This window comes from Pipistrellus hanaki, assembly GCF_964339955.1.
Source record: "Pipistrellus hanaki genome assembly, chromosome: 4".
In the NCBI taxonomy this organism is placed as follows: domain Eukaryota; kingdom Metazoa; phylum Chordata; class Mammalia; order Chiroptera; family Vespertilionidae; genus Pipistrellus; species Pipistrellus hanaki.
In genome coordinates, this window is record NC_140506.1 from 7,864,791 (window position 1) to 7,878,090 (window position 13,300).

Sequence of the window (13,300 nt, forward strand, 5' to 3'; positions counted from 1 at the left end):
GCCTGGTACACAGGTAAGGTCCCTAGGCTTGGCCAGTGATCAGGGATGATCAGAACCTTCCAGCTGCTGCTAGTGCCTCCCTTCCCAGGCTGCCATCTGTTGGCTAGGGCTATGGTCAGCAAACTGCAGCTCAAGAGCCACATGTGGCTCGTAGGCCCCTTGAGTGTGTCTCTTCCACAAAATACCACACCCTGGGCATCTATTTTGAAGAAGTGGCATTAGAAGTTTAAGTTTAAAAAATTTGGCTCTCAAAAGAAATTTCAATCGTTGTGCTGTTGATATTTGGCTCTGTTAACTAATGAGTTTGCCGACCACTGGGCTAGGGCCTTCCTTCATTTCACGCTGCCCCCTGGTGGTCAGCACATGTCACAGCAAGCTTTCAAACTCCTTGTTTCCTGGTCGAACTCCTGAGGGGACAATTTGCATATTAGGCTTTTATGCATATATATATATGTGTTCAGCATCTTGGTTATCTTTCTGTGTATGTGCAAACAAGAATCTAAATGCATATGTGTAGCAATATACACATTATTTAGCACTTCACTTTTTTGCTCAGGGATTCCAGATGAGTATGGAATAATTCTTCTCATTTTTTTTTAAACACACACACACACACACACACACACACACACACACACACACAAATCATTTTTGTAAAATGACAACTGAGGGAATAAGAGAATAGAACTGATGGGAACTCTGAGGAGGAAATTATAGGTTTGTGTCCTAGTGCCACTTGGGCTATGCAATAATACTCTACTCATGCGGCATCAATTTGTTAATACAAGCATTAAATGGACTATATTTTATATGGACATTATGTATTTTCAAGTCCAAGATGAATTTGAAATGCCAATCCTTCAAAGAGGATGAACAACTTATATCATTATGCACATGGAAGATGTTCAATTTGGATCACTCACTGAGTTTTGAACTATTTTGAAGGGGCCATTTCTAGATCCATTTGGCCTTTGTCTCAGATATTATAACTTACTAGTTTTATCAGATAGGAAACTCTAGGCTGAATCCAGGTGAGGAAATGTACATCTCAGAGACCTATCACCCAAATACTATTACTTAAGTTAGAATTTATAACAAGAAACAATAACTTAAATTTTGTAAGATGTATGCCTTTTTTAAGCTTTCAGATGAGTTTATTTGCATTTTCATATAAAGTTTGTAGCTACTCATTCACTTTAAATTCCAGGGTCTTGGTTTTGAGATCTGTTGTTTGTGGCTTTCAACTTAAACATTCTCTCCAAAAGGAATCCAGGCTATCCCTCATCAAATATGTCTGGTCTGATATTCCTGTGGCTCATTTGGCTTAAACATTCTCTCCAAAAGGAATCCAGGCTATCCCTCATCAAATATGTCTGGCCTGATATTCCTGTGGCTCATTTGGCTTAGATCCCCTCTCACTGCTCGTGTTTTTAATTTCCTTTTTGTTTCTAGTACCTGAAGATTTCTCTTTTCTATTTCAGGTTGGCATTATAGCAAACACAAATCTTCCACTTTATGCTAGCCAGCATTTTAAATGTTTAAGGGGTGAGTGGGAGCTTCCTAAATTGGTTCAATCTACAGTATTGATCAGTTGTCTGGACTAGGCTATCAGCATTTTTCTGTTCTTGTCACATATGCTCTGTTTTAAGGTAAAAGGAGGAATAGAAACTTAAGGACTTGGATACCTGATCACCCTACCGTGCATAAAACTTTTTTCAGACTATGCTACAAAGTAAAGGAATGTTAGAGAAGGAAGGAACCCTGGATGGGTCTAGGACTCAAGCAAGGCCGACCCAACATACTTGTTTTATAAATTCTCCTAGAGAATGTAAGAGACTTTTCTAGTGTTACATCAACATGTAGCATGACCCCTGTCTTCTATTGTGTAGGACACTTGGGAAGGATGTACCATATGCATGTAAAGGGACAAACTTGGGGGATCAGGCCAATCCATATTAAATGTGACCTTGAGCAAGCTAGCTAGGTGACCTTGAGCAAGTTGCTCAGTCTCTCCAAAATGCTGTAAAACTTCTGTGTCTTAAATGAGAGATACCAGGCTGTAACATGAGTTATGCAAGATAGTCAATGTAATAGGCCATTGCACATAGACAATGATAAAAGAACACCGAAGTTATATAAATCCACTACGTGGTATTGTAATGCACAGTGAAAATAACCTGCTCTAAGTAGCTTAAAGTTAAATTTGAATGGAGTTTAATCAAGAAACTCCAGGCTGTTTAGATTAGATTCGTGAATCTCATTCGTTGCACAAGGTATATCACTGAACCCTCACTTATATACCAAAGGGCCTATGTGAAACCAAGGTGCTCTGAAAGAGGTCTGTGGATGTGAGAAGGTGGATGATCTCATGCGCCCATCTGCAGGGCAAATGACCAAATTATAGATACGCCATACGGGACTGAAAATTTAAGGAAACCGGCTCTCTTGATTTATCCTTTTTTATTAATTGAACCTGAATCTGATCATATTAAAATCATATGTTGACCTTCTCAGTGGATAGGTTATTTTTTTAAACAGAAACAAATGTAACAAAAATCATATGTCATACTCTTCTTCGTTAGAATTTAATGGGTACAGTTGTTTGAGTTCTGCACATTAAGAACTCTGAACCTGAGCATCAAACACACTTTTGCAAAGTATAGCCAATAAGATGCCAATCCCAGTTATGGCCAACTGGCACTGAAGAAACTGTTTTTGGCTGATAGGCAAATTGTATTTAGGTCAGAGCAAAAGCCAAGTCCCTGAAGGTTCTCTCGTAGCATTCCAAATAGCAAAAGCTCCATCGTTCCGATAAGGGGCCTCTTACTCAAAGCCTTCCTGTAAGTAAATAATCGAAAACACATCCAGACTGCAATGACTCTTATTGGAGCAAGATTTTAAGCAGTGCTTATAGTTCTTAAAAAAATTTTTTTTTAAAAAAAGTGCTTAAAAGTTCAAAGAACTTTTATCTGCACTGCCAGTTGGGGTCCACTTAATTCAAATGCTGTAACATTTCAAGATGTCTGAGAAGCAGATGCCAGGATGGAACGAAACACTTGCAGGGTTTGTTGGAAGAAACCCCTGTGAGAGATGTAGGGGACAGGGACTCAGGTTCTAGCACCTGTGTAAGGAGCAGTGCAGGGCAGGAAGGATGATCTGACTGTGATGCAGAGTGCCTCCAGCAGTCCGTGGGGAGCCCCTGAGCACAGGTTGCCCTTTAGAGGGGTCTGGTGCCAGGCAGAAATGGACCAGCTCCAGTAACCAGTGGCTGGTTGGGAGCAGCCTGGAGGGGCATGGCCTTGGCATGATATTATGGCGGATCCAAAGGTGTGGCCACTGGAGGCTGTTTGTCAGCCCCGGCACTTACACAAAGGTCTCTGAAAGGGAGACCTGAGCCATGCGTCGCCATGGTAGCCACAGATGTCTTCCTAAAATGATACCCACAAAGGTTCTCTAACTGGACTCCTAAGAAATATAAGAGGGCTAGTTAAGAATGATTGAAACAAGAATTGCATGCCATTTACTATATGTAGTGTGACATACAATGAAATATAGACATAGCTGTACCTAGGGATTAGTAAAACCTGTGGCCTGGCAGAGCTGAAATGCTTGCTTTTGTTGTGGTAAGTTCAGATTTCCTTCTTGGCTCTTTTATAGCCCAGATTTTGATCCTCCTCTTCATCTGAATTCCATGCAGTTCTAGATTGAATGGCTTTTTCATCAAACAATTGACCATATGAGTAATAATACTACAAAATGAATCAGCACAAAATTCTTATTTCATGAACCATGACTCTGTACATGTTTCAATAACTTGATGACTCTATTTCACAAAATTTAATGAGAATTCTTCTTTCTTCTTTGACAATCATTGTCATGTGGGAATGAAGATCCTGCAGAGCTCCGCCGTTTCTGAGCTGCTTCTGTCCTTTTATACAAGGTGGTGGGTTCCTGGCTTTGGGAGGAAAAGTAACTTTAGAAGAAACAAAACATAGCCTGTTACATGTTGCTTCTGTGGAATACTGTTGAAGCTCTCACTGCAATGGCTCAGAAGAGATTCTATAAATTTCATAACTAAGTGTAACCTCTGGTCAGCCCAGCCCCCTGTCTAGCATATCTAGAATTTATATTTTTAAAAGAATCACCTCAAGCTTCCAACTGAAACTTTTAGTTAGGTAAATGCAAACTTTGGTAGAAATTTCTGGATAATAAAGCACTTCATATGTAGAGCATTCAAGCAGCATTTATGTTTTCTTTGAATTTCATTCGGGGAGCAATAACTAGAGTTTTTCCTAAGTCAATTTTGTACTTGGGTGAATTAACAAAGTACATACAGGTAATCTTCTGAGTTAATTTTTTTACTATGATAGCATAATTTAACCTTAACCTAGAATTGTAGCCAAGTTTGACTTCCTGCCACCACAAAACCCTAACTGGCCAGTGTGGCTCAGTTGGTTGAGCGTCACCCATGCACCAAGAGGTCGCTGGTTCAATTCCCAGTCAGGGTACATGCCCAGGTTGTGGGCTCGATGTCCAGTACGGGGAGTGTGCGAGGCAGCGAATCGATCTGTCTCTTTCTCATCTATGCTTCTCTCTTCCTCTCCCTTCCTCTCTCTCTAAAATCAATGAAAACATGCTTTAAAAGACAAACAAACAAAAACACAAACTCATGAGATAAATGCTGGTGAAAAAGGAAAGAGGTTTATTCAAATGCTAGTCACCTGAGGAGATCAAGTACTCTTGTTATGAAGCCCATCTCAACATCTCCGTGGAGGCAGAGGTTTTGTAAGGACTGAGAGGGAAAGCCAAAGAAAGCAATCAAAGGGAGGAGGCAGAAAAGTTTTGTACGTGCAGACTAACACAGTCCATTCTGATAAGGATCTCAAAACTGGTCACAGGATGGTCTGGTGGGTGTCGTCCTGGTCTTCATCACCTTGGCTCTATGTCATCTTGATTTTCTGTTTAAGGTCAACAAATCTCCTGGAGCTGGGATGACTCAAGGTCGGAGTCTACATCTTCTAAAGATGTAGTTCCTAGGATTCTTCTATAAACGTGCTGTTTATCTACAAGCTACATATTAGTCAGAATCGGTATTTACAGAAACAGTGTCAAAAGAATAGTGGGGTGGTTTACTATTTCCCACTTTTGCACCACGTGCCAAGAATTCTGGCAGCTCATCCATGGGAGAGAAGGCATGGCTTCACCCTAACTTACGATATAAAACTCTGCCAAGCACAGAGACGAGTGCCAGCACTCGGGGAGAAAAAAAAAAAATTGATCTATAGTGAGAGTTGGAATAGTGACTAGCCTTATTACACTTTGAACTTTTTTCTCAAAATATACAGTCAGTTGGGTTTATATGAACAAAAAGGAGGCCATGTGGGGATTATAACTTGTGACTCCTTTTTGCTTGAATGGTATTAGGACATCTCAAGAAAAGTTGGGTTAATAATGATGTAAACATTTAATGTAAATAATTCTTTTGAAAGAAAAGCTTTCTAATCTGTTGCTTTGTGTTGTTCATAGGAGATAACTTTCAGCGTTGGTCTGCTTCAAGGGGCTTTCCCAGCATGTAAGCTACAGAGCTTGGCTACACTACCAGCTCCTTAAACTGAAGCAGATGTATTTCTTTCGTCTTTATAAAATCATGGCTTTTTTTTTTAATTACAGAAGTTGTCCCTGCTCGGTGAAAAAAATCTAATAAAACTAAAGTATATAAACAGTGAATTTTCCTCCACTTATATAATTTAGCAAAATATTGTGAGTTTATTTATAAGTATAAACCTTTAAAACTAGAATTTCTGGGTAAAAGGACACATGAATTTAGATTTTATAAATATGCCAAATTGCCCTGAAAATACATTTTACTGATTTATATTCTCAATTGACATTAAATAAGAATGTCTTTGTCCCCATACCTTGACAAAAAATGTATACTATTAACATGTTTTATCTTTTCCAATCTGACTGATTTTTTAAAAATTTAATGACGAATCAATTAGAGGTGGTACCTCATCTCACATTATACAGTGTGTGGGTTTTTAGAATGTGGCTCATGGACCAAATTATTGTAAAGCAAATTCTATATTTAATCTATTATAGCAACTTGTATCAAGCACTTCCTAAAGCACAGAACTTTAATATATGTAAACATTCAACTTCTAAGATACACGAGGGTTTGTTAGGCACATCAACAGTTCATTTTCCCTAGTTTAAAAGAAAACTAGAGTGGAAAAGAAAAGTATAAAATCCTTGTTCTTTCATTTTTTTACTTCTCCCACTTTCCAAAATTTTCAGTCCCTAGGGAAAACCACAGTTAATAATTTAATATAATTTTTCCAAATAATTTTTAAAATATTCATATATTCTATTTTGATATAGGGGCTCCATTTACCCTCTGGCTCTTAGATATGAACCTACATGTATTAAAAATGTTGGAGAGCCCTGACCGGTTTGGCTCAGTGGATAGAGCATCAGCCTGTGGACTCAAGGGTCCCAGGTTTGATTCTGGTCAAAGGCATGTACCTTAGTTGTGGGCACATCCTCAGTAGGGAATGTGCAGGAGGCAGCTGATCAATGTTTCTCTCTCGTTGATATTTCTAACTCACCATCCCTCCCCCTTTCTCTCTGTTAAAAATATCAATAAAATATATATTTAAAAAAATGTATCAGACTTGCCTTAGCTGGGTTGGGTCAGTGGATAGAGCATCGGCCTGCAGACCAAAGGGTCCCAGATCCTCTTCTGGTTAAGGGCACATACCTCCATTGCAGGCTCCTTCCCAGCCTGGTCCCTGGTCAGGAGGCAACCAATCAATGTGTTTCTCTCACATGGATATTTCTCTATCTTTCCCTCTCAAAAAATCAATGGAAAGTACCCTCAGGTGAGATATTAAAAAAAAAAAAAAAAAAGTAGTAATTTTGCTTGTTTCCCCTCCACCCCATGCAGGTGCTGTGGTCTGGTGGTTTCAGCCACAGGACAGACAAGATGGTGGGTGTGGCACCTGGAGAGGCTGTGGAGAGGGCCAACGAGAGGGCTTGGCCCAGGATGGCTCCGGGCTCCCATCCAACCCCTACAGCTACGTCATTGTAGGACTTGGTGCCGTGGCTTTGCTGCTCCAAGCCAGCTTCCTCACTGATAGAGTGGATCATAGCACCTTCTCACAGCATTTCTGTGAAGGAAAACTGACATAACTTATGCGCATGGGCTTGGAACACTGTGTAGTATTAAGAAAGCATACAATAAATTATGAAGCAAAATTACTTTTCCAGATATTCTGACTTACTAGATATTATATATTATATATTATATTTATTATATTATATAGCTGAGTCCCGTTTTGCTTAGTTCTCCAATGCATTTATATAACATGCCAAGGTTTCCTGTAGAAAGCTGTCTGAACCCTGCCCCTGGGGGAGCAAGAGCAGCAGAGAGGCTGAGCCTCTCTCTTTAACACAGTCCTCGCTCTGCCCCAGGTTTCCAGCCAGGAATTCTCCAGCGGCTCATCTATTGCCCTGGCCTTCCCTGGCTTCCCTGGGAGACACTGCGTGGTGGGCTGGCCTGTTCCTTTCCTGGGAAAAGAGTTCAGTGGCCTTTCTCTTTGGCTTTCATGATGCCTTTGGAGAAGTCTGATTAGCCAACTAGATTGGTGGTCTATCTAGCCATTGAAATATTCTGTGTGGCTAATTCCTATAAAGGAAAGGCACTATGACACTCATACTTCTCAGGTGCCTTTCTCATTCATAGCCTTTTTTGCTTTTATATTTCCATCGCTATAAAAAATGAAAAGGACAGAAGCAAGGAATAAAGTGATACGTGAAGACAAAACTTAGGGAAGGACTGAAGGTGAAAGGACAGAGAGATGGAAAGAAATGCCTGGATCATGGTACATCTGCTAAAGTCACTTCCTTGGAGGAGAAGCTGAGTGATGGACAGAAGTCGGGTCGGTGCTGGGGTTCCCACCACACCTGTCAGCCTCCTGGGTTCCTGCCACTTCCATTACTCAGAGCACCACATTGGCAGCTCATACTCTTCCTCTCTCCTACGGTGGCTGTGATGGGACTGAATCTGATACTGGGCATAGAAGTATAGGAAGGACTTTGATGATCCGGAACATACACTTAGGTGGAGGCCCAGGATGGCGTAGGGCCTGTAAGTAGGGGAAGAACCTGCATATGTTTGGCCAGGAGAAGAGGGAACGTGGCCGTGAGACACATTTTCATGGAAACACAAATTTTAATTTCTAAAATTTCCCCTGTGTTCCAGAGATAAAACCAGGTATGAATAATAGAACAAGAGAATCTGGCTAAAGTACTTTTAACAAAGAGTGCAGATGCAAAATGGAACAAACACACCTCCCAGTGAGGGAGTGAGTGGGTTACTCACCAATGTAATTATCCAGACAGAAGCTGGATGATGGTCTATCATATGATTTGAAAAAAAAAACAAAAAACAAGTGTTGGCATTTGGTGGGAGGATAGAGAAAATAATCTCAGAAATGTTTTAATTTTTTTTTAAATTTTATATTTAACTGATTTAAAGGGAACCTTCATTCCTAAGTTCCTGTTGAGACCTCTCTTACTTTGTTCCTTTCAACCAGGTGTCATTTCCCAAGCCCCGAGCTGTCCTGTGGGTGGCTCTGAATCCACCGAAGAGTCAAGGCAATCAAATTCCTTTTAGTTTCTTTGAGCTCTGAATTGAAATTCATATATATATATATATATATATATATATATATATATATATATATGTAATCCTCACCTGTGTTTCATTGATTCTAGAGAGAGGAAAAGAGAGGGAGAGAAACATCAATCAATTGCCTCCTGTATGCACCCCAGCTGGGGATCGAACCCAGAACCTGGGTATGTGCCCTGGCCTGGAATCAAACTCATAACCCTTTGAATTCATCAAAATAAATGGTGATTTGAAGCTTTAATTCTGGCTCTGGAACCTCCTCATAAGTCCTGGCTAAGAATGTCCAGATCATAAAATAGCTCTCTCCCTGATGCCTCTTGATAGGAAAGGCAAACGCTTCTTATGGGGATTGCTTTCTCCCTGTCGTGATTCCCTTGCCATCCTCTCCACCAGGGCAGCTGGGCGCTGGGGCTGGGAACGAGGGCAGAGTGCTTACCCTAGTCAGGCAGCTCTTCCACACCCATCACCACCGCTGGCCTCCACAGCACACTGCAGAGTCAGGGCCAGGAAGGGGCTCCAGCAATCTAGCCCACTACCTGGAACTCCTGAGCGCTTACCCTACTACCTATCAGTTTTTTAAATCAGCCCTCCAGAGATTGACTCATCACCTTTATCCTCAGTCTCTCCCAACCTGAGTGCAAGCCCCTCACGCAGGATTTTTATGGTGTGCTGTGTGCTTTCTGACACATCTTAAGTTCCCAGAACAATGAGTCTGTCGAGGTGCAAACTCTCCAACATTTGTTGAAAGAATCCGGTGGATGGAAAGTCGGTGTTGTCTGAAAAAAAAATCCTTTAAAGTAAGTGTGTTTTATTTTTAGAATTTACCAGTGAATATTGCGTTAATCTGGGTTCTCCAGAAAAAAACGGGACCAATAAAATAGATAGATGATAGATAGAGATAGGTAGGTAGGTAGATAGATAGATAGATAGATAGATTTGTTTCAAGAAATTGGCTAATGCAGTTGTGAAGGCTGGCAAGTCCAAAAACTGCAGGGAAGGCTGCAAGCTGGTAGTCTAGTGACGTAGGGAAGAATTGATGCTGCAGTTCAAGTTCAAAGGCAGCCTACCAACAGAATTCCCTCTCCTTCTGAAGAGGTCAGTCTTTCTCTATTAAGACCTTCCACTGATTGGATGAGGCCCACCCATATTATGGGGGATAAACTACCTTACTCAAAGTCTACTGATTGAAACATTTATCTCATCTTTAAAATATCTTCTTAGAAATATCTAGAATAATATTCAAACAAATATCTGAATACCGGGGACTAGCCAAATTGACACCTAATATGAACCATCACAATTATCAATCCAATAATTTGTTTTGCAGCTGAAATGATAGCACATACCCCTCCCCCCTTCTATAGACCTAGAAATGGAGTCACTGTGAGCTCCAAGAAATCACAGACGGCTCACACCACATCCCCAGGCGCCTGGCTGCCAAGCCTATTTCTTCAACCACAAATGCAACCAAATGAAGCCTCTACAAAATGCTTTTTTAGGTGTTTTGTTTTGAGAAAAAGTTGAATCACTGCAATCAAAGCTCATCCCGATAACTGTAGACTTAAGGAATGCATACTGTGGAGTTGAATAGTTTGGAAAGATACAATTCCTGGAAGACCACACTTGAATAGGCAATATCTGAATCATGTTATAACTGTTTTTATTGACTTTAAATACAGTCTATCTTTCCAGCCACGTGGTAGCAGAGATTTGCAACAGGGTTGTTGGGGGAAGGGCTGGCCATCACTAGGTAACATAGGCCCATCAAGATAGAACTCACTGACAAGGTAAACTGGAGCAAAGACTTAAAGGAAGTGAGGGAGGATAACTGAGGGGCTGTGTGTAAGGCAGAGGGAGGAGGCAGTGGGAGGCTCAGGCGCCTGGCCTGCTTAGGAAACAGCCAGGACGCCTGGGAGCCTCTAGAGCAGAATGGGTGGCTGAATGGTGGGGTGAGTAACAGGAGACAAGGTCAAGGAGAGAGGCACCCAGCTCATGGAGGACCTCTTGGGTCATTTTGAATTTTACTCAGATTTCAACGGGGAACCATTGAAGACTTTTGAGCAGAGGAATGCCGCAATCGGACATAGTTTAAAAAAGAATTCCGTTGGGAACTGAGTGTAGACTAACTGGTTGTCGGTGGGGGTGGGTGCTGATGAGGGAGCCCAGTGGAGTAGAAAGGCTAGAGCGGTGGCCCAGGTGAGAGGGAGGTGGGGTACGGTGGTGCAGGCAGGTGCCAGTTGTGGAGAATCAGGAAGTGAACAGACTCGGAACGTGGATTAAATTCGGGAGATATTACTTTTCATTCCATTCAGTGTAAACATTTTCCGGGCACCCTACCATTTGCTGGGGACTAACCTGGACATTTCAGGTACAAATATTAAGGGTCTCCTAATTAACGGGGAAAACAAACACATCGATAGAAACTGAAGTGTTTCATGAAAGCAGGCACAGAGGCCTCTGCTGCTGCAGACACAAGGGTGAGTGATTCATGCACTTCACCTGTGGGAACGGCCGTAAAGGCTTTAGAGAAGAACTAAACAATTGAGCTGAAACTTAGGTCAAGTAGACTTCCCCATGTGGTCAAAGGAGGATATGCTAGGCTTGGGGGTGGGGGGGGGGGGGTGTGTGTCAGCATGTACAGCTTCAGGTTTCATAAGCTAAAGTGCTCTGGTGGGCCTTCACTCATAACAAATCACTCCACTCAATTCCCCATACACTTCCCCCATAACCTGGAAAACACAACCTCTACCAACATAGACCTACACATAGTCAGTCATAGACGAGACCCAGGGACCTTTATTCATGGGACTCCAAAGTAAAGCCTGCCCTTCACGCACGTTGCAAGTTTCTTCTGGTTCCATAATATTTCATAGTACGAGTAGGTCTTTTCCTATGTCTTCTGTGCATATTACTTTTCTACCAAAGGTGGCAATAAAACTTTGAGAGTATTTTGTGAATCCATCTGGCAATTCCTAGATGAGGTCAAGGTTCTCTGAGCTCCAGGGGGTAGGGTTGGGGGGGAGAGTGGTCAAAGGCTAAAAGGAGGGGCTAGAACCCTGGCCGGCTTGGCTCATTGGATGGGGTGGAGCATCAGCCTTCAGACTGAAGGGTTCTAGGTTTGATTCTGGCCAAGGGCACATGCCTGGGTTTGTGGGCTTGATCCCCAGTAGGGGGTGTGCAGGAGACAGGCGATCAATGATTCTCTCTCATCATTGATGTTTCTGTCTCTCTCTCCTCCGAAATCAACAAAGAAATATATATATATATATATATATATATATATATATATATATATATATTTTTTTTTTTTTTTTTTTTTTTTTTTTTTTTAAGAGGGGATGGAGAAAGAACTTGGTGGTACCAGAGTCTGAAGAGCCCACTTGGGAAGGCCCCTCAGACAGGAGCAGAGCCCGCAGTTGAGGGCTGCCTGGTCTCTGCTCCTGCCAGGACTGCCCTTTCACCAGCTTGGCATGGGCTGACCGACCACCCACCAGGAGTCCTGCCTGCCTGTGTCCTAACCTGTCTTTCTTTACATGAGCAACTCCCCTAAAGACAGAAAAAAGAACACCCTCCAGACCCTGGTAAGCACTCCCTCTGCTCTAGCTCCCAGCCAAGGAGGGACTGGGGGAGGGTCTTAGGGAAAGAAGGTCTTTTTATACTGGGGTGAGACACATCACCCCAAATCAACATCCGCCTCTCTCCTGCCCCCTATGGGACAGTGATGGTACACACGCCTTCCAGAACCCTGCCTCCTGTCATTCTGTGAGTCTTCTGTCTGGGAAAGGTGGGGTTGTTGAGCCACAACTCAGCCTCGGGAAGGACTCTTAATGACAGAATTTTCCACTCACCGGATTTCTTTCAAAACGGGGGTGTCTTATGTGATATCTGCCGCCCTAGCGTATTTAGTCCTGTCTTTCTACCCAATCCGGGCCCCCTCTTGCTACTCTTTAGGCCCCGGATCTTTGATGAGAGTGCTCAGAGGCTTGGTTTAAGTCTAAGTTCTCTAAACATTTCTGTCTGAGTATAAACTTGGCTTTGTGTCGGGAGCCCTGTTTTAAAAAAAAGAAAAAGCCGTTTAGTGAGCCGAAGCTGTTAGATAAATGATGTTACAGCTGGCAGCCGGCGAGAAAGTAAATAGTCAGAAGATAGCAGGACCCGCTGCTCCTTCAGATCTCAGACAACCTGGGACTGGACTTTGTACTTTCTGCTCCGGGAGGCAGGCGTGTGGGGACTGGGGAGTCTGATGCCTTACCAAATGGCAGGCTTAACTTTCTGGAGCGCTCTCCCGGCTCCTTTGTTTTGCCTGCAGGGGACTGAGGTGGGCAGGCCCGGATCTGACACATGAACTCTGTCCAGGCCTCAGGCTGAGCTCCCCGCAGCCCTGGGCGAGGCTGCTGGACAGACCGCCCTTCCCACACGCCTGGTGCCCTTGGTAAATCACTTCACCTCCCCGTCTTCTCTTCTAACCTTTAAAACAAGGTCTTTCCTGCTGTAAGCTGGTGTGTGTGAGTGTGTGTGTGAGTGTGAGTGTGAGTGTGTGTGTGTGAGTGTGTGTGTGTGAGTGTGTGAGTGTGTGTGTGTGAGTGTGTGTGTGTCTGTGTGTGTGAG